Source organism: Palaemon carinicauda, chromosome 20 (genome assembly GCF_036898095.1).
Source record: "Palaemon carinicauda isolate YSFRI2023 chromosome 20, ASM3689809v2, whole genome shotgun sequence".
NCBI classification, from domain to species: Eukaryota; Metazoa; Arthropoda; class Malacostraca; order Decapoda; family Palaemonidae; genus Palaemon; species Palaemon carinicauda.
The window spans coordinates 84,627,011-84,651,010 of NC_090744.1; the positions used below are offsets into that span (position 1 = coordinate 84,627,011).

Genomic DNA, 24,000 nt, shown 5'->3' on the forward strand with positions numbered 1-24,000 from the left:
TTAAGCAAGATCGCAAAGAGACGAAGAAAGAGGTAAGAGAAGTGAAACACCCAGGCGTTTTCAGAGGCTTTCCTAAGCCTCTTAAGGTCTCTGATTTACCTCAATGCTCCGAAACCAGCCCCTGGAGGTACACGGAGCATATGCCTATGATGGATGGGAAGCTCTATATCTCCGACAAGTTAGGGCCAAACGCCTTGAAGATTTTCAATTCTGGCCTAGCCTTTCAGCATACCCAGACTGTTACGTGAGACTGCGGGATGAACCAGCATCCTGTGAGGAGACGGAACCAAAGAAAGTCATCGTCTTCGAGCATGACAAGGTACAGGCTCTCCTGTCCAAGACCCTAACCCTTTACTGCCCAAGCGGACGAATTAGTCCGCTAATTAAAATACAAGTGTAATGCTGTTATTATAGGTTGGTAACTTTGTCTGCCCACATTGGCTAATTCGTCCTTTTACTAGATCTCCCTCCTCACTGACTCCTCCCATTATTACCAACATCAGCACCAGTAATAAACAATCTTTCGGATGGTGAGGATGTGTTGATTTTATCCTCCATACTCCATAATTTTTTGCTCAAAATGGATGAAATACAAAGTAAATAGAGGTACTTCAAATTTATTTCTTGATAAAGGGGTTAATTTCCTCACTTATGAAAGCAATGTAACAAGAAAATACTATTTGTTATGTGTTTTATTATTGTTTTTATTTAGTGGACGTTTTAGTACAGTTGGGAACATGGTGTGTTGATAATTATAGGCCTAATTAGTCCAACTGGGCATAGCAGAGAAAGACCTTGCTTTCTTTCAATATATCATTTTATATTCTCAAATATAGAGATTGTTATGTACACAAATTATTATTTTACATAATTGCCAACATCTTACCACCACTATCACCACTGCTAAAGTAATATCTAACACCACCACCTCACCAACCGCTACATATCAACCATCATCACTATTATTACTTTTTATGACAATCTACATTACCTCTTTGACTAGATATTCCAAAATCTATTTTCTGTGGAAGAAGGCTGCACAAACTAGCTAACAGAAATTTGGAATGCATTCAGGAAATTGAGCTAGATGAAGTACTAAGTGCAGAGGAACCTGATGATAATGATAAACTACCCATTGCATCGGAAGACTTTCATCAAGATATTTAGACTGGTAGGAATGTTCTCAAGAGTATTTTTTTGTCATCTTTGAAATGCTTTGTTATTAAAAAAAAATAATCGGTACCTGAAATTGATGGAACTTGTTAAGCCTAATGTAGAATAAAGGGTCTGTTGACTATACTGGGGAAGAGGGAACATAGTCTTCAATTTATCTTCAATTAATTTATTTTTATATGAAGAGGGTGAAGCTCCAGTGCTTGAAGATAGATCCACATTTGATGCCGGAATTGAGGATACTCCTCATTCCTTTGATGAAAATGAGACTGTTGTACTGGAAATAAGTGCCAATTCAGAAACACAAGGAACATTATCATCAGGAGCCTCTACCAGGAAAGTAAGAAGTAAATCAAAACTTTCTTCTACTTCATGGAAGGTAGCTGATTCTGAGGTATCTTCATCACATGATTATCTTGGCCAAGATCCGATATTCAATGATGACCTACGGCAGCCATTCCAGTATGTGTGTGACTTCCTTGATGATGACATTATGGACACTATTGTAGCACAGTCAAATCTCTATGCAATTCAAAAAAATCCAAACAAACCTCTAAATGTTGACCGTAATGAACTAGAACAATGGTTGTTGGGTTTGAGTATCTATTTTTCATTAAGTAAACTTCCTAATATCAAAATGCATTGGTCAACCCAGCTGGGTCCTCTTAGAGAAATTGCTGCTGATGTTATGAGTCGTAACAGATGGGAGGAAATAAAATCCAAATTTCATATGGTTGATAATTCGATCCTCGATTCAAATCCCAGAGGGAACAGGGACAGATTATTCAAAGTCCGTCACCTTGTTGATAAACTGAGAAGCAAGTTTCAGCAAATACCAATGACTCAAAATCTTTGCACTGATGAACAGCTTGCTCCTTTCAAGGGGGATAGCAGTTTCAAACAGTATATACGTAGTAAACCCCATAAATATGGGTATAAGTTTAAGGTTCTTGCAGACAGTCAGGGTATGACCTATGATTTTTTGTCATATACTGGGAAAACTGATCCAGTCGATGACCAAAATGTTCCTGACCTTGGTGCTAGTGTCAATAGTGTGTTACATTTGGCTCAAGTAATCCCTACACACTGCAACCATCTTTCATTCTTTGATAATTGGTTTACCTGTGTGCCACTAATGCAGCACCTGTCTACCCAGGGTATTTGGTGTTGTGGAACAGTGCGTGTTCCTCGCTTGCCAGGAAAAAAGAAATCGAAGGATGCTGAGAAAGCTTTAATGAAATAAGGTAGAGGTTCGTATGAAGAGCTAAGAAGTACAGGTGAAGGATGTGAGGTTACCTATGTCAAGTGGTACAATACTAAAATTGTGAACATTGTGTCAACTTTCGCAAAAGCCAATTCCGTCAGTAAGGTCTCCAGGTATGACAGAAAACTCAAGTGTAGGATTGATGTAAACTGCCCAGACATTATTTGGCAGTATAACAAGTCAATGGGGGAAGTTGACTTGGCTGACTGCCTCATTTCCCTATACAGGATAACTATAAGGTCCATGAAATACTACCATCGTCTTATTTTCCACATGATTGATATGGTAATAGTAAATAGCTGGCTACTATATCGACGAGATGCTGGAAATCTTCATATACCAAAGCCAGATTTCCTTCCCCTTGCAGTCTTCAAACTAAAAGTTGCATTTGCTTTCATGAAAAGAGGAAAGTCCTCAGGAAACCTAAACAGAGGCAGACCATCAAGCCTGGAGGGTAAAAGTAAAAAACGGATGATCGGGTGACCTGCACAGGCAATTCTTGATAAACTTATTCGATCTGACCTTGTAGGACATTTCGCATGTTTTGATGATATAGGGAGGATTTGCAAGAATCCAGAATGAAAAGGAAAAACAAATATTCTGTGCATGAAATGTAAAGTGAACTTGTGTCTCAATAAGAATAACAACTGTTTCCGAAAATTTCATGCACCATAAGTAGGAAATGAGATGACAAGGAGTTTTATATCTTGTACCATTGTTCCATTCAAAACAGAAGCAAGTAAAAAATGTATGAGTATATATCATTGAAATTATTCAATTACATTCTGATTTCAAGGAAAATTACATGGTGAATATTTTAAACACTAAATTACTAATGGATTATTGAGTCTTTTACCAAAAATATTGATAAGTAAGCATCTAGTTTTGTCATTCATGCACTTAACTCCTGTACAAACTTTCTACAATGAAATATTAAGGAAATTAAAAACAAGTAGTTTCATAATAACCAATGTTTTTAGAATTTTACTGCTAAAGCTGTGGAGTGGATTGGCTGTTCTGATGCCCGAGTGGACTAATTAGTCCTCTAATTCTAATTATATAATAATAACATAGATAATAAAAACAAACTTACATAAGTATATATTGGTGGTATATAAAACTATTGAAAAGGGATTAAAAATTTTTTCTTTAAAAAAAAAAGAAATGGGCAGTAGAGGGTTAATTAAGGAAATACTTGAATCATAGTAATGGTATGTGGAATTGTTTTCTGGCTGGTACTTTCAGAATTACGGTTTACTTATATTTTGATTAGGATTTAGTTACAAAATTTAGTAAATTTTTCGAAACATATTACATAACATAAGAAAAAGTAAAACAAAAACATTACTATTTATGTAGAAAAACTTATATCTCAATTGTATCATAATTAATTCCATGAATATATTGGTAATAAGGCATGTTTTGATCTTATTATATAGCTTCAGAAGATATATTAGTTATAAGCAATGGTATACGGCGCCAAATGGCTTGCAATTAATGATTTCGCAGGTTAATTATTAGAGGCAACATCTTTTAACTGTCCAACAGTAATCTTGATATCTCTTATACTTTTAAGTGCTTCAAGATTACATTCGTTAATAGTTTTTATTAATTCATAGTTATCATATTTTGATTTTATAGGTAGTAGGTTGGCCAGGGCATCAGCCACCCGTTGAGATACTACCGCTAGAGAGTTATGGGGTCCTTTGACTAGCCAGACAGTACTACATTGGAACTGCATCGAATAGTCTGGCCTATTCTTTACATATCCTCCTCTGTCCTCATATAACTGCCAACACTGAGATTACCTAACAATTCTTCTTCCTTTTGCTTTGTTAAAGTTTTTATAATTTTATATAGATAATTTTTATTTTAATGATGTTACTGCTATTACAATATGCTATTTTTTCCTTGTTTCCTTTCCTCGCTGGGCTATTTTCCCTGTGGGAGCCTCCTCTGGGCTTGTAGCATCCTGCTTTTCCAACTAGGGTTGTAGCTGAGCAAGTAATAATAATAATAATTATAATAATAATAATAACAGTACAAGATTTGGTTTTCTCTGCACACTATGATTAAATTGCAGGTATGTGACTATTGTATCATTAGCGTGGTGAGAGGGTCTGTGTATCGTCATGATCACCAAAGCAATAATAGTCAAAGACACCCATACTGAGCTGTGAGATTTCAAACAAAAGTCTCCTCCATTACCAATTCACAGTGGCCAGTATGGTGATAAAAAGTGGCCAAACGGCAGACATGAATAGGGATATGTTTGAAACCTTTGTTCTGCTGTGGACTAGAAACAGCTGCATTTGTTGTTGTAGTGCTACAGATCATCAACTATAATATTTTTGCACGTTCACTTTTAGTGGTAGAAACCATTGGTAGGAGCTGTAGAGAAGAAGCAAACATTTTCACTATCAGAATGGAAGTGTGAAATACAGTTTATGGAAACACTGAAGTACTAATGTATTATTTAAGCCAACGAATAAGCATTTTGCCTAAAACACCTAACATAGTATTAACTAAACGAGATATTTTGTATTACAATACTTACTCTGACTCAACTAAGACTTCTAATCAACAATTTAGCGTAGGACCATTTATTTAAACTACCTATATCAAAGAAAGAAATTGGTAAAGGATCGTTTATAAAGAAAAATCTTTATTTATGAAGAAATTAATTAAGCATGGAAATTGTCCTCCCGAAAGTTGGCCGACTGTTTATTGTCCGCATGGCACTGGTACTGGCAATTGTCCGGATGGATATTGTCAGCTTGGCAATAGTCCGGTTGGCAATTGTCCTAGAGCCAAGCTGACTAGTAGAGATGGAAGCCCTCCTCCCATAATGTCAGCATTCACTGCCTATTGAGGAATTACATTATAACAGAATTGCGATGGCTCATAAGCAGAATGACCAAGCAGCCCATTAAGGTACTAGGTTGGCCAGGGCCCCAGCCATTCGTTGAGATACTGCCGCTAAAGAGTTATTGGCTACTTTGACTAGCCAGACAGTATTACATTGGATACTCTCTCTCTCTCTCTCTCTCTCTCTCTCTCTCTCTCTCTCTCTCTCTCTCTCTCTCTCTCTCTCTCTCATTACGGCTCATTTTTCTTTTGCCCACACATACATGGGATAGTCTGGCCTATTCTTTCCACATTCTCTTCTGTCCTCATACACCTGACAACACTGAGCTTACCAAACCATTCTTATTTATTCAAGGCGTTAACTACTACACCCTAGTTGTGCAGTGGCTACTTCCTCTTGGTAAGGGTAGAAGAGACTCTTTAGCTATGGTAAGCAGCTCTTCTCGGAGAAGGACACCCCAAAATCAAACCTTTGTTCTCTAGTCTTGGGTAGTGCCATAGCCTCTGTACCATGATCTTCCACTGTTTTGTGGTAGAGATTTGTTGCTTTAGGAAACTTTTAGGCACAGTATAATAATAATAATAATAATAATAATAATAATAATGATAATAATAATAATCATAATAATAATAAGAAGAAGAAGAAGAAGAAGAAGAAGAAAAAGAAGAAGAGAAACAGAGTTGGATAAACCTACCATAGAGATCAAGGACTATGGGATTTGAAAGAAAAATAGTGCAAAAATGTTACAACTTAGATGACCTCGAACCCACGATGGTTAGAGAACCTAAGTCACTATAGGAAGCATGAGAATTGATTTCGACTTATATTTGTCGGCCACTGATGACTCTCAATATAACATATTCTTTTATAAGGAAAGTCATCGTAGATGGTGAGATTACAGGCAACCACGTACAGAGCAAAGCCGTCTCTTATTCTCAAGAATATTTGAAAGTAATTATAAACTGACCATTCTTCACGAAATTATGGAATCTCTCCAACAACGTTAAAACGATCTTTTTCGTTTCCATTGGCTGAAACCTTTAGTTCTTCGATAACTCTGTTCTTTACTGAATAATCTTAACAGATGTTCTTCCTTTTATTGATAATAAACCTATATACAATGGAAACATTACCTTGAGTCCAATATTAGATTAACTCTGAACCAATTTCTGAAACTGAATAGTGTTATTTTAAAACCTTAAGGTACAGAAGGGTTTGATCAGCAGTTAAAGGAGTTTAATTAGTTAAAAAAAAATCTCAAGAAAACGCTGTAGGTACAAGTGTAATAGCACTGTTAGATTTATTGAAATAAATAAGAACAAGGTTACTGAAAGTAATGAAAAAAAAAATATGTACTTCAATCCCTACAAAAATATTCCAATATCAATGATAACCAAAACAAAAGTTAATTCATCATCAAGAATGGATGTTGAAACGAAAGCTAAGTAATTTGATTTAGATCATATGAGTCCCAAGACCGGATAAAGATTAACATTGAATAAAATGTTAATATATTCACTTTGTAAACTTTCATTTGTTACAGAAACCCAGAGTAAAGCAGGTAATAGGGAAAGTGAAGACTTATAAATTAATTATCTCAAGGGCAACGAACACTGAGATTTATCTGTTTGAAGGGTTACTTTTATATAAATTTTCAACATTCTGATTAAGTAACATTGAGCAAATTCATTACAAGAAATGAAGGACGTCAGTGCGAAGGATAATTCTATATTTTAGTCTATTATTCCTTTTACCATGTGTCTCTTTTCTGGCTATCCATACTTCTATCCCTTTCTCCTTAGTCGCGGAAAGAAAAAAAAAGATCATGAAACATTGCAACACAAAATGGCAATCAAGCAAAATGAAGACGTTTTGAAGGGAATAATGGCGTCCTCTTTTCAGCAAAGGCTGATGTTGCATAATATTGTTGCATAGTTTTCAAGCTGCTATAAAATTGCAAGAGCGAAGACCAGTTCGCCATTTCATGGAAAGTACTCCCTTCAAAGCTCTGCAGAATTTTGGTCGTAAGGTCAGACATATTATGCATAACGTCACGGGAATTTTCAAGTCCATGAACTTTTATACACATGATTATTTACCTTAGAAATATAGTCGTCGTTTTGCTCGTTTTGCGGCGAAGTTCTCTTTTAAGTTTCCCGCAAAAGAAGTATTGTATAATGCAGGGAACAACATCATTTGCATTAGCTTTAAGCAATGTGACAATAATATTCCACGGATTTCGAAACCATGGAAACCTTATCTTTTCACGGAATTTGACAAAAAAAAAAAAAAAAAAAAAATGTCCGCCTCTTAGGTTTTTTCTTTTTTTTTCTTTTTTCTTTTTTTCTAGAGAACACTATATCATTTCGGACGCATCTTTCGTTTTACTGATTTAAGATGTTTATAAATACATATACTCTTCAAAGGTAATGTTTTTTTTACTACAATATGTACAAAGCGAATGAAACTTGTGATTAATAATTTTTTCATTAACAAACATTAGGTGACTTATGTTCAGTTGATTGACGTCAAAGATTATGATGATAATGCATGGACAGGATAGATAAATTCGAGGGTAAATAACATTGCTCAGGAATTTTATCTAGCAAAATTTTAAGGTTACAAACCCCATTTCCACGCAAAACTTAACTAGAAAAAATATATAAGAAATACTGAAAATACTACTAAATTATTCTTCTGTAACTGAAATAGTTAAACCCAAGAAAATACAACACAGAGTAGTAGGTATTAGCTAAAAGATAAGAAAAAGCTAAAAAGATAAATAAATATATATAAATAATACGGTACAAATAATATAATACAAATGAAAATATTACTTAGTCTTTACGAAAATTATAGATAGTTTGCATTTTTGATACTTTTGAGAACAGAATCACTCAAGACATATTTACCACTTGTTTTTTTTTTTTTTTAATCAGTTTCTAAGACGTTTTACTGCCTCTGATATTCATATTTATTTCATATCAATTTCTCCACTTTCCCTTTACCTTTTATTAGGTAGTAGGTTGGCCAAGGCACCAGCCACCCGTTGATATACTATCACTAGAGAACTATTGAGTCCACCGGCTGGCCAGATAGTACTATACCGGATTCCTCTCTCTGGTTACGGCTCGTTTCGTCTTTGCTGACATATACACAGAATAGTCTAGCCTATTCTTTACATATTCTTCTGTTTCCTCATATACTTGATGACACTGAAATAATCAAACAATTCTTCTTCTCTCAAGAGATTAACTGCTGTAGTGTAAATGTTTAGAGGTTACTTTCCTCTTGGTAAGGGTAGAAAAGATTTTTTAGCTCATTTAATTGATTGATTTGAGGTTTTCTGGCATCCTGACATCTAAGGCCATTGACGCCGATATCATTTTTCGTTAAACCAAAGAAAATAGATATTTAATTAAAACCATAAGAGCAAAAATGTCATTTTAAAAGTTAAATATCTTTCATAAGACCTTCTTCTGAAATAAAGCTAAAAATACCACTAGCATGGTAAGACACATCATGTCCAAGAATCTTGGCAAGGATGAACCTACCATCCTCACCTCGAGCCTCAAACAGATATCCATTTCTTTTTGTGCTATAAGTGGGACATTCAGTCAACAAATGCCTCACTGCCAGTGGTACCAAACATTTGTCGTAATATGGTTGATGTAGGCTAGCCAGAAAAAAAACTCATGTGTCAGCCGAGTGTGACCAATGCGGAGACGACAAAGAGTAGTCTCCCACTTTCGGGGCATCCCGTTATACCTCCAAGCCAAGGGGACATAAATTTACTTATTTCTCTCATCTTATTTTGAAGTAAACTATCCCAATGCGGTTGTCAATTATTATTAATAAAGTTCTTATTTGTAGGTAAACAATCATTACTGGAAATGGGGTACCTTCTTGGTAGTGTACCAACCGTGTTTCACACAATTGTACATAATTCCTTTTGTACATATTATGCTTGTATCTTCGCTCTTCCCTCGCACTAAAACGAACATGAAAATTCATGTCTGGTTTTTCCTCTGTAATATTGTCTGTCTTGTGAACATGTTATGTCCTGTTGCCTTGAGGTTTTATATATAAGGAGAGTGTTCTACAATAATATAACTCAGTCGATTGCTTCCTGCCTTTGAGTTCACAACCCTCTCTCGGCTCCGTCACATTGGTCACTCCGGGGTCACCGGTAAACAATGTAAAACTTTTGAGTCTTGACGTAGAATCCCTATTTACAAAGGTCCCGATCAACGACGTATTAGGTTTCTTGAGGGAAAAATTAATCCCTTACGAAGATCACTTCCCCCTCGGTATTGAAAAAACAATCAAGTTAATTAAACTAAGCGTGTCAAATAACGTTTTCTCTTTCAATGGAAATTTTTACAAACAGAAATTTGGTTGTAGTATGGGCAGCCCGTTATCTCCAATTTTAGCTAACCTCTACATGGAATACTTTGAAACAGAAATTTTAACAACAATTAAACCTACGAACATGGTTTGGCAACGCTATGTTGATGACATTTTCACATATTGGGATGATAGCTGGGGAGATTTCAATATATTTTTCAATAATCTAAATTCCCTAGTCCCTAGCATAAAATTTAAAACTGAATGGGAAAAAGATGGAAAATTAGCTTTTTTGGACATACTAATTATAAGGGAATCGACGGGGTATAATTTCACTGTGTATAGAAAACCAACTTTCTCTATTTCCTACATTCATTTCTTTAGTTATCACGACATTTCTGTAAAAATTGGAGTACCTTGCAATCTATTTCTTAGAGGTTTGAGAATCTGTTCCCCAGCCTACCTAAATAAAGAATTTGAAATCATCCGTAAACAACTCGCCCAGCTATTCTACCCGACGTATGTCATAGAAAAGGCCATCAACAAAGCCAACACGATATATTATAAAGATCATGATGTTACTAACCAAAGAGATTTTAAAAATAAGATAAAACTCCCAAATATAGAAGGCATTAAAAATATAACAAATCATATCAAAACTGAGAACCCCTTTGTTTTTTCATATCCAAAGACCATAGGAAGCGCCCTTATTAATGTTTATCAAAATAAAAGAGAGATAGAATCCGGCGTTTACAAAGTACCATGTAGGGATTGTGAAAAAGTGTACGTTGGGCAAACTGGCCGTTCGCTATCTCAAAGATTATCCGAACACAAAAGATCTGTTAGATATGGGTATGAAAACTCGGGGATTTTCATTCACCTTAGGGATTTAGGGCACCAGATTAACTGGAGTGAGTCGTCTTTGCTTTTTAAGAGTACCTGTCCGTACAGAAGGAAAATCCTGGAATCAGCCATCATAAATAAATCAAACACAATGAACCTATCTGGGGGCCAATGGAAAGCTGACACAGTGGACAATACTCTTCTCAACCCTATCATTAAGAAGATAATCCACGGAGACCGACCACCAGACATGCATCAGAGGTCAAGACTTCCTCCAAGCGGCTCAACAATAAGAACACGCACCTGGATGTAATTAAATTTGGCTAATCCTTCCAGCAATTATAACAACTATAGAACAATTGAACACACCCTTTTGCTTTCATATATAAACCGTCACTCTCCACTGTAATCCTCACTTGTACTTTACATCCTGAAGAGGGTCGATGTTTATTGACCGAAATATAGTGTGATTTATTCATATTTCCTGTGTTTCTTTTATGGGCCTTTTTGAAAAAACATATATATATATATATATATATATATATATATATATATATATATATATATATATATATACATATATATGTGTATATATATATATATATATATATATATATATATATATATATACATATATATATACATATATATATGTGTAATATATATATATATATATATATATATATATATATATATATATATATGTATATATACACACACACACACATATATATATATATATATATATATATATATATGTATATATACACACACACATATATATATATCAGTTTTATTCGCTTAAATTTTTTATTCATGGTTGGCAGACACAAGGCATAGGAAAATGCCCTGCTGCGAGAGACTGACCATTTATGCATATGATTAGCGCCTAAGCTACCCTCTCCCCCCAAGATAAGTCTATGGAGGGCTAGGTATTGGCTAGGAAAGGTTGCAGCTACTACAAGAAATTATAGATTGCAAGTCAGAGTTTTTCTTTATAAAGCTACCATAACCCTAATTGATTTTAACTTTTCCAGTACAAGGACTACAAATGTACATGGACTTCACTATGTGGCAGTTATAAAAATCAAATAGATCACATACCCATTAATAAGGAGAGAATGAATTAAAACTAAGAGCACCCATAGAATAGAAAGAAGACATGGGTTTGATACAACTAAGGTTCCAGAAGATAAGTACAGAGAAACATTTGCAATTGAATATAGGAATTGATCTGCTCTCTTAGAGACTATATGAGAAGAACTGCAGACAATTAACGAAGAATGGTGTGATATTAAGAAAATATATCAGTCAGTTGGTAAGGAAGGTTTGGGGTGTATAGTTAGAAGGAGAAAGCAATGGATATCAAATGATTCTTGGGATACTACAAAAAGGAGACAAAGACAGAATCTGATTGTTGAAAGTTTTCGGGGAAGTAATGAAAATTACAAGGTAGAGCATGCTTAGTATTCCAATATTGATAGTGAAGTAAAAAAAAAAAAGCCAGGAATGACTGGAGAGGGCATTTACACAGTAAAGCAGAGGAGGCTGACGAAGCTATGAATTCAGAGAGTGGCTATGGTGTGAGAATTGCTCATATAATTATTAATGAAATCTCCACGGGGGCAAAAAAGAAGCATATACCCGTCAAAATGAGAGATGGCTCTGTTACAACAACTGAAAATGAAGAAAGGCAACATTAGATGGAACACTTTAGTGAGGTCATGAATAGGAGATATTAAGGGAATAATATGATTGATATACCTACTGCTGATGAAGACCTTGATTAGCCCACGAGTGAACTCAGTGTCTTTGAAGTCGAAGCTATTCTTAAAAAACTCAAGAGATGGAAAGCCCCTGGATGATATTGGCTGAAAATGAAATAACTCCCAGCATACATACAAAATTGTTTTGTAGAATTTGGCATGAAGAGTCAAAACCTGATAAATGGGAGCTATAAGTGTTGGTAAAAATGCAATAATTACAGAGTCATCACACTTACGTCAGTTTTCATGAAAATATATAGTATGCTTATTTTATGGAGGCTAGAGAAAAAGATTGAGGAAAATCTGAAAGATGAACAAGCGGGATCTAGAAGAGATAGAAGTTGTACTCACCACATTTTTTATTTCAAGACATGTTTTACAGCAATATGTAGAATATAGAATCCACTGTTGATAGCATTTGCGGACTATGAAAAAGCTTTTGATAGTCTGTCCTCTTAGATAGGTAAATATGATTAAGTCTGTTGAGGAGCATAGTAAGTTAATGTTTGTAGAATTCTATCAAAGGAGTTTCTAGTGAACAGTGGAATACTCTAAGGGAATGTGTTGTCACCTATGTTGTTTTTCCTTCTCATGGATTTTGTAATGCATAGAACAGTTGGAAATGGCGAAGGACTAGACTGGATTGGGAATAGGAAATAAGATGACCTAGATGCGCTCCATATTAGCAGACCACCACAGGATTTTTGATGTTTGCTTACCAAAAGAATGCATGATAAGCCACAGGAGGTTTGGCTCAAGATAAATAGAAGAAAGACAGAGATGATGAGAACGGAATATGCAATGGAAGAGGAAATATCATTGGATTGGGAAAGGATTAACGAGGTGAAATCATTTACATATTTAAGAGCTATGGTCTCTAATACGGGGTCTTTAGAATTGGAGGTTAAAGAAAGATTGAAAAAAGCAAATCCGACAATGGCTAGGTTAAATAAAATTTGTAAATCAAATCGCCTGAAATTGCACATAAAAATCTGGCCATATATCAGTTTAGTGAGATTGGTGTTACTGTATGGACATGAGTCGTGGTATGATAATGAAACAATATCCAAAGATTTGGTAGATTTGAGAACAAAACCTTCAGAAGAGTATTAGAAGTTAAATGACAAGACAGGATTAGGAATGAAACTTTAGGAGAGATTACCCGATTGCCGTATGTGGATGATAACATGGTGAGGGGCTGATGGAGATGGTTTGGGCATGCTCTTCGCACTCTCCAAGAGAGATTAGTTCACCAAAACTTTCAACTGGGCTTCACAAGACACTAGAAGAGTTGGAAGACCCAGATGTACATGGCTGAGGACTATGAAACGTGAAGTAGGAGAGGACGATTGGAAAAGCATTAATTGGAAAGCTCAAGATAGAGATGACTGGTGAAATATAACTGAGGCTCTTTGCGTCAATAGGCGTAGGACGAGATGATGATGATGATGTTGATGATGATGATGATGATGTTGATGATGATGATGATGATATAAAAAAAAAAAAAAAAAACGTTATTCAATGCTCCGGGTAAATGTATAATTTTTAATGAAAGTAATTTATCTCAAAAGGTGTCTCATATTTCCAGTCCACTCGTTAGAGCGATAAACATAGTACTATATAATTTCTGTTTGTATATATGACTTGATTGTATCCCTTTCATCCTGATAACTCCATGTTTAATGAGGAAAGTTCTTTTGAGTATAACATTGTTTACCTAAGAAATATAAGAAAAAGAAAGTTAAATACTGAAACTTTCTAAAATTATTAAAAAAGAAAATGATATTCAAACAATTATAAGATTAGAAGGTTATTTGAGAAGGAGTAAGGTTACGCCAGTGAATGGAAATCTGAAAGGTGGACGAGTAAATGTATTTATGTGTATGGAGTTTTCTTTCCTCCTTCAGTGCTGCCTTTCATCGTTCTTCTTCATTGCATAAGTGCTTAGGATTTTGTGGCCAATGACAAGGGCATTGACACAACTCCACCATACGACCTACTAGCCACTTGAGTTTATAATTCATTTATTCTTAAAAACCTGTAAGTATTTATGTATTAACTAATATCAGTTCAGGCTAAAGTGCCTACATTTAAATACTGAATCATGATCACTCATTATTAACCATATCTTCAGCCTGGATGCCTAATAACAAAGAAATAAAACACACACATACACACTGACACACACAACAGACACACACACATGTATATATATATATATATATATATATATATATATATATATATATATATATATACATATATATACTGAATATATATATGTGTATATATATATATATATATATATATATATATATATGTGTGTGTGTGTGTGTGTGTGTGTGTGTGTATATAAATATATATATATATATATATATATATATATATATATATATATATATATATAAATATATATATATATATATATATATATTTATATATACATAGATATATATATATATATATATATATATATATATATATATATATATATATATATATAAGTAGTGTGTAAATAAATGTAATGGATTATGGTAGGAAGAGACGATAAAGGAATCAGGGCGCTTGTCACAGATTTAAGGAGTGAATTGGGAAGCAAAGGTTGAATATCTGTAAGTCATTTTAATTAAACTCGTCTTTATGGATGGGAACTCCAGATATGGAGTGCAAATGTCAAAAAACAGATACTGTTAATACTATTTCTTTTTGTAGAATATATGATTTAAAGAGGTTTAATGTCACTAGAAATCTTAAAGGACTCTGATTTTTTGGGGGAAAACGTCTGACTTAAGGTTTACTCCTATAGTATAATTCCTGCTTTACTGTACTCAGTACTCATTTCCATTGACAAGACGGGACTATTTCCTTCTAGAAAATTAAACTGATTCAGTTTCATTGTCACAGTAGTCAAAATCTTGCTTATTACGAATTTACGTCTCATTACGAATAATCATATTGCAAAAAATCATGTTTAAGCATAACCAGTCACCAAAATTTAACAATAAGCTGGTATGACCACCTATGATAATTTTTTTTTTTTTTTTTTTTTTTTTTTTTAATACAAAACTACAGGCAGTCATTTGACGTTATGGCATGGCGTACTATGCAGGAGTTACATAATGATGTTCTCGTAAATCTTCATGACACTGCAAATATCAACAGGCTCAAAACATTTAACGGAGTGTGAGAGGTGAATCTAAGTACATACGGACAGATTATGATTTGGCAATATACCCACCTGTTCATTACCACCGTATAAAAGGCCCACCGATCATGTGAGGTCATAAATCTCTTTCGAGCAACCAAACTTGACATAGCTGTTTTCACCTCTGTCACCTCGTACTTTCGTGAGGATTCTCCAGCCATTGACATTGTACTATGTGACGATCTCTTGGTTCTGCCACTTGTATCTAAATAAGTCACAGAAACGCCAAGGAAAGCAAATCTTGAGGAAAAATATGATGAAGCTGGCCTACACGGACACCTCTGGTCTTAATTAATCCAATTCCTATCCTGCAGCACCTATAACCAAAGGATCTTTCTCCTCAGAATCTAAAGAAAATCGCAATCAGAAAATATTCACACGATGAAAGCCTTTTGTTGAAGTTTAATGTATAAGAATAGGAAGAACTGAGGGTCACCACGAAGGTCAGGGAAGATCTTTGCCGAGGATGACCAAAGGATTGCAACAATGACTTCCTTTCTACAACGGATTTAGACAAGAGTGAATGTGGAGTAGATGCTGAAGGTCTGCCCACGAGTAAAGTTAAAACGACATACAGATTTAATTCGTTCTCTAACAACAGACAGATTTATCTAGAAATTTTAGCAAACCACAAACCTTTCTGAAACTGAAGGTAAAGGGGATTTTTACGAAGCTGGGAAGAGGAGATGCAGATCTTTTAATAGGGCAGGAGCCAATTAACATTGCATGTAGGAAGGCAAGAAATGGCAGAGCAGAGAATACCGACATGATAGTTTTCCTTTGTCATCAGACGAGCCCTAACGAGTAAACCCCTTTTCATAGTATCGAAGAAATGCAATCTGACGCTTCCCGTTTGGAACTTTTGAGAAATTGGTTCACAACTTGGTGAAGAATGCTGCAGGTGTATGTCATTTATAAATGCTGCTTGATGATGCGATATCACGTCAATATTAAATAACATAGGAAAAAAAGTTGTAATGAAAAATTATATATATATATATATATATATATATATATATGTGTGTGTGTGTGTGTGTGTGTGTTTATGTATATGCATATATATATATATGTATATATATATATATATATATATATATATATATATATATACATTTATGCATATTTATACACACACACACACACACACACATATATATATATATATATATATATATATATATATATACATATATATATATATATATATATATATATATATATATATATATATATATATATATATATATATATATATATCTGACAGATTACTTCAGGATATGTCAAGAGATTTGTTCTTGACCTTCAACATGATATATGACTGCTTTCATATTCTCTGGTATTAGTTTATTTCTCATTATTGCCTCTGTATTGTGTGTATTGACATTATTGTTGTAGTATTTACTTTATTATCATTATCTTATTATACAGCTCTCAATGTAATTGATTCTGTCTAGATTCCTTGGCTCTCATTTTCATTTCCTCTTTTAATGTCAGCTTTGTTGTTGGTGTCTATTGGATTTTCTCCTTTAACTTGGCGTTCACAATGATTTCCAAATTGCTTTTTTTTTTTTTTTTAACTTTTACTAAAAGTATTGATATTAGAAGTATAAAACTTGAATTTAGATAACTGCTGAAAGCTGTAATCTAAATAAACTATGGTCAATGTCTTGCAATCTCATCACTTAAGAACTGCTGAAAAAAGAATCAGAAAATTAAGTTAACATCAAATTTTGTTTTATATCTAATAATTATTCAAATCAGCAAAAAGCACCCATATGTCCCATGCAAGAATTATTAGCTGGTGAGGATATTGAAATTTATTTAGGCATAAGAATAGCCAACCGAATGACTTGAAACTTAAAGCAACAGAAAAAAATATGAAATTAGGATGAAGAATATGAGAGTACTGAAAGCTTTCAGAAATTAGGTCATAAAAGAATGATACATGTATTTCGTTTATTTGTCTTTCCGCCACTGACCAGCTGGAGGATAAGAAGAGAAGAGAAGAATGAGAAAAACTAGACTTCTCATTCCGTACCTTCAAAGAGATGACAAAAAGAAAAGAAAACTTCGATGTTGTTTGCATTATATTCATGAAGAAATGAATTTACCTCCATTTCTTTTGTCACAGAGGATAATGTATTCCACATTTAATGCAGAAAAGAATACTCTCTCTCTCTCTCTCTCTCTCTCTCTCTCTCTCTCTCTCTCTCTCTCTCTCTCTCTCTCTCTCTCTCTTTTCACACACATACACACACACACACACACACACACACACACATATATATATATATATATATATATATATATATATATATATATATATATATATATATATATATATATATATACATGCACATCATCTAACACGCATATTGACGTACAGTGCCTCGGTTAGATTTCACCAGTCGTTATAATCTTGAACTTTTAAATCACTATTTCTCCATTCTTCATCATCATCTACTTCACGCTTCATAGTCCAAAGCCATATACCCCGGTGTCTTCCTACTCTTTCAGTGCCTTTTGGAGCCCACTCAAATGTTTGGTGAACTAATCTCTCTTCGGGAGGGCGAAGACCATGACCAAGCCATTTCCATCTAGCCCTCACCATTATCTCATCCACATATGTTCATTGAGTGATATCTCTTATAGTTTCATTTCAAATCCTGTCCTGCCATTTAACTCAAAATACTCTTTTACTAAACTGATGTAAAAACTGATTTTTAAATGTAATTTCAGGCTATTTGATTTCCAGATTTTACATAGCCTAGCCATTGTCTGATTTGCTTTTTTCGATCTATCATTAAATTCAAATTGTAAACACATTGTAATCGAGATCATATTTTCTAGATATTTAAATGATTCTACCTCATTAAATATTTTTTCTTCCAATGATATTTCATATTCCATTGCAAATTCTGTTCTCATCATCTTTATCTTTCTTTTATCTTGACCCCACACCTCCTGTGATATTTGATGTATTCTGTTAAGCAAGCATTGAAAATCCTGCTGTGTTCTGCTAATAAGGACAGCGTCATCAGCATACTCTATTTCTGCTAATTTCCTATTACCACTCCAGTCTAATCCCTCTCGACCATCCAAACCTTTCTGTGCATTACAAAATCTACGAGGATGATAAACAACATAAGTGACAGCACATTTTTTAGGGTTACTTCACTTTTCACTGTATATTCATTTAATAGGGCTCCACTAACATTAATCTTGTATTCACTATGCTCATGAACGGATTTAATCATATTTGCATATTTTAGAGGAACTCCATAATAATGTAAGACTCTCCACAAAACTGGCCGGTGCACATCATCAAAGGCATTTTCATAATCCACAAATATCATCATAAGTGGATTTCCACATTCCACCCATTGCTGTATAATATGTCTTGAAAGGAAAATCTGCTAGGTACAACTTCTACCTTTTCGAAATCCTGCATGTTCATCTCTCGGCTTTACATCGACCTTTCTCTATAGTCTCTTTATAGTAAGCATACTATGAATTTTCATGACAACTAACGTAAATGTGATGCCCAGGTAATAATTGCAATTGGTTAATTTTTTTTTTTTTTTTTACTCATTAACATTCTCAACTCCCATTCATCACGTTTTGCGTCTTCAAGCCACATTCTACACAATAATCTTGCAAGTATTCTGCGAGTCACTTCATTTGCAGGAGTTATTCCATCGTATCCAGGGACTTTCCATCTCTTCAGTGTTATCATGATGGCTTCGACTTCAAACACTGAATTCTAATTATTTCCTTCGTATCTACTATTCCTGACTTTACTGTCGCTAAAGTGTTCCATCCAACGTTGCCTTACTTCATATTTTTCATTATAAGAGCTCCATCTCTCTTTTTGATGGCGTATTCTTCTTCTTTGCTCCCATAGATATTTCATTAATAATTCTATGATCAATTCTTACACCATAGCCACCCCATGAATTCATATTGTTTCTCACCCTCATTACCTTTCTTGTCTAAATATTCTCTCCTTTGATTTTTGGCTTTTCTTTTGACCTTGCTATCAATACTGGAATACTTAATATGCTCTACCTTGTAATTTTCATTGCTTCCTCGAAAACTTTCAACAGTCAATTCATGCCTTTGTGTTCTTTTCATATTATGCCAATATCATTTGATATCCATGGTTCTCCTTGAAACTACATGTCCCAAAACTTCACTACCAACTGACTGATTATTAATGAATTGTCTGTTCTTTGTCTCTTAAAGTTTCTACGGCTGGAAATTGATTCAATATTTCAATTGCAAATGTTTTTTGTTTTTTTTTATCTTCTAGAAGCTTACTTATATCAAAGCTAGGTATTTTCTTTACATTTTTCAGGTAATTAAAATACATATAACATTCCTACCCCAAGTCATCAATCTAAGCAAGATGTCCCAATCCTTTTGCAGAGCATATTTGATACATTTGTCATTTATGACTTCACCGTGGATATGAAATCTTTCTAAAGTAGAGATGGCCAATGATGAACCCCGTAAATCAAAATGTGAGAGGATAAACCGTTACTTTAAAGTACAACTCCAGATATAAAAAGAAACAAATAATGAAGAATGTTTGAATAAGCCCAAAATGTTTTCTTCTAGTCAGTATAAATGACGGTTGAATGTTGCGGGAACATAAACATTACTTTGATTCCAGGCCTTTGCATCTGAACCCAACGTCATTACCAATATAGGTATCAAGCAAGTAAGGAATGTCGAAATCAATGAATACCGATAACACACTCAAGTAGCTGAAGAAAATCTAACAATGTATCCCTTGAAAAAATAAATTCGAACTCCAAATAAAGGCATATCTGGTTAAAATGGGATTTTGCATAAAAATCGGAAGAGAATAAAGCAACCTACACAATTCCTGAACTTCATTATGTTAAAAGTATAACTATAGATCAGAGCTTACTGGGGTCAATGCGCAAAACTGTCCTGCAAATTACACTATCTGGAAAACCTCGAATATAGGGAGATAATATTTAATATAGCTTTTCCTAGATTGTATTGAAAATATGATGATAATTTTTTTTCCCAAACAGTAAGTTGGGAAACTGTTGATGAGATAATATTATTATAACAACCTTCTGTCCATCTGTCTGCCTGTTTCATTTACACAGTTCTAATTTTGTTCTTTGATATTATCATTATCTCAGTTTAGTGAACGTTTTTGAGGCTAGGATGCAAAAACGACTGCTAGAATACATTGTGGACATAAACTTAAAAAAAAAAAAAAAAAAAAAAAAATTGAGAACATGAACCAATTCACTATACTTGCTGAACTTGTTTAAAGTAAGAAATAGAAAAAGTTTTTTGAGGGACGTTTTAAGACAAAATGGGGACAAAATTATTCCACAATTCCATAATTCTCTTGCATGTAACAGCAATTCAACGCAAATGTTAATGTTCCATGCTTATGTCAAGTAATTTTCATTAAGAGGGATCGAGGGAGAAAGAAAAAGAAGACCTGGAATAGGTGGAATTAGCGATATATTGGATGAGAATAAAATAATTGTACTGGAATCGTTCAGGATAAGGGGAGGTGAGTGATGGTGTTTCCACGGGGGTAAATATGTTGCGAGGAAGTCATCAGCTTAAGTGACTGAAGCAATTAAGGGGACAGCCGCCATATATGAATTTCCTATCAAAATTTGATACAATTTATTCAAGTTACATATATGCATAAGATGATGATTCTGAGAAAATTCCAAGGGGACTAATTGATTAGTTTCAATTTAACTGAAGAAAAAAAAATTCAAATTATTCATTTCTAAAGATATTGCAATAAATCCTACAGAAATGGAAACTATATATTATGGAAAAGAATTTCTTGGAATCTTTGTTTTTAACAATTGAAAAGAAAGAAATGTATATGAATTTCTTTTTTATTAAACAGTTGAACTAAACTCCTACGCTTTGTTTTTCATTTATAAAATATCTATTGCCAAACAAAAATATCAGTTTATTCTTCTTTAAAAATGTATATCTAGCTTTGAAATTTGTGTTAAAATAAGAAAGTTATAAGCATTTAAAAGGGGAAAAAAGTATAATAAAAAAAACTTTTTTTTTTTTTTTTTTTTTTTTGGGGGGGGGGGGGGTTTGCACTCCCGGGGATAACATATTCCACTCATTGTGAAATGTATTAGGGGTATAAAGACATAAAAATTCAGTTTTAATGCTAGATAGGATGTCGTAGATTAATTTTTTTTTTTAATTTACTTATTATCGTTAATTTAAATGACATTCGTCCAAAAAGAAGGTCAAGGCCAAATGTAAGGTACTGTACATACACCCCCCCCCCTCATTTTTGAAAGCCTTTAGGGTCAGGTTTATAGATTCGCCATGTTTGCGTTATTTCTTGATATTCTGCCTTTCAAATTGTTACCGTGATAGATAGGTTGCTATGGATAACTTTGGGTAATTTACTCATTTTCGTTAATTGAAAAAAATATCCGTTCAAAATTAATCAGGTAGGCCTCATGCAAATATTTGCATGTGAAATTTGTTCAAGATTGAGTGTTGAGTATTTTTTAGTTTCAATGACGAATGTTACTGCCACAATCCACCTTTAATCACATATGAACCTCTGTTCATTAAAATTTCTAAATGGGACTCCTACCATCACATATACAGAGTGATCATTGAAAAGTCCCCCCCCCCCCCCATACACACACACACCCAAGCACATACTTCATCATTCCTCCTCTTGTTGGTACGATGTGCTTTGGAAAGGTTTCATGCGACACTGAAAAATGCATTGTGTGCGTACAGTGAAGATCAGAAAACACAAAATTGTTGTTTGCTAAATTTGTAATTCATGGCAGGATTATGTAGGGGTTTCCCCCTCTCAGTTGGTCCATGGATATCAAATACACGGACCTCTTAAACTCTTGTGGGACATATGGAGCTACGCAGAATAAAGTACCAATATACTACATTACTTGGTAATCTTCAGACAGTACTTGAACGAGGCCTACCAAGCACACCCTGAGGAGATCCATAAGTCTCAAGTAAAAATTAAAGCTTGGTATGACCAAGAAAATTGGACAAAGCATAAGAATTCAATGTTGGAGACGATGTGTTAATTTTTCCACCTGTGCCTTGTAGCTTGTTAGCAGACAATTACCTGGGGTCATATAAGATAGTGAAGATGTTCAGTGAATTGGATTATGTGATAGGGACACAAGATCGAAGAATGGAACACCAGGTAAGTCATGTCAACATAACTAAGCTATATGCTGTTCAAATGAATACCAGTGCTAATGCTACTACCATAAAGTAATAGCCAGCCACCGTGCCCTTTTATGTATCAGCAATAAGGAGATAGGCACAGCAACCAGAAGATGAAGTGGAAGAACAGAATACTCAAAGTGATGAAAAGGAAAACCCCAGTTTCAAGTGCATGCCACTTGAAGCCTGACATTAGAATTCGGAGGTTCTCAAGTACCTTAAGACCAAGCTGTCCAAGATTTAGTGTAAAAGTATGCTGTATTGTGTCTTGACGTTCCTCACTGGACAAAAGTAATGGAACATGATGTAGATGTGGGAGATGCATGCTCAGTTCCTCAAGATTCCTTTCCCTGGCCACATAGCGATGGTTGTGTGGCTACCATTGTGAATGCTAGATACATCCCAAGCCTTGATTTGTTGAAGGGATATTAGTGTTTTCATCTCACCGAGAGAGCCAAGAATTATTATCTTTTGTAACCCCTTAAGGATGATTTGAATATAATGTAATTCCCTTTGGTGTAGCAAATGCACTTTCAACATTCCATTGAATAGTTAATAGTTATTACAAGACCTAAAAGACGTCGTCACATATATGCATGACGTTTTTATCCAAAGCGACTCTTCCAAAGAACACCTGTATAGACTAAAAGATTTTTTCCAATGTTTAACACAGACCAACTTGGCAATCAACGTCTCAAAAGGGGATTTTGGACAGGTGACAGTCACTTACTTTGGACATATACAGTAGTAGGTCACCAATCTGTTCTCCAAGTGCAAGCAAAGATTGAGAATGTATAACAGTTTCCAGTCTTCCAAAGCCACTGAGTATTACATAATTTCTAGGGAATGTCTAGTTATTACCGAAAGATCAGTAAAAACTATTCCGCCAAAGTCTTACCTCTCACCAATATTCTCAAAAAGAATGACAGGTACGTTTGATCTAGCTACTGTGAAGATGCATTTGAATAACTTAGGAAGTTACTGGGTCTAGCACCTTTGCTGCTGGCACCAGCTTTTGATAGGAAATTTGAGGTAACAACAGTTGCCAGTGTTCAGGGTGTTGGCGCAGTCTTATTACAGGAAGATGATCAAAACATTAAGCATCCAGTAGTGTACTTCTCTAAGAATTTGCATCTGCATGAGAAGAACTATACTACCACATAAATAGGTTAATGGCTTTAGTCCTTGTTGTTGAACATTTCTTTATTTACTTTGAATCTAACTTTATTAGCTACTATTGTTTTTAAGGAGAATAAAGCTTTAACCTTTTTGCATAATA

The 24,000-nt window shown here is 34.3% G+C and overlaps 1 pseudogene; it reads left to right on the plus strand.

Moving 5' to 3' along the window:
• Nucleotides 1-580: 580 nt before the first annotated feature.
• The window catches only part of LOC137659945 (piggyBac transposable element-derived protein 3-like), a 47,080-nt pseudogene continuing 23,660 nt past the window's right edge, over nucleotides 581-24,000 (plus strand).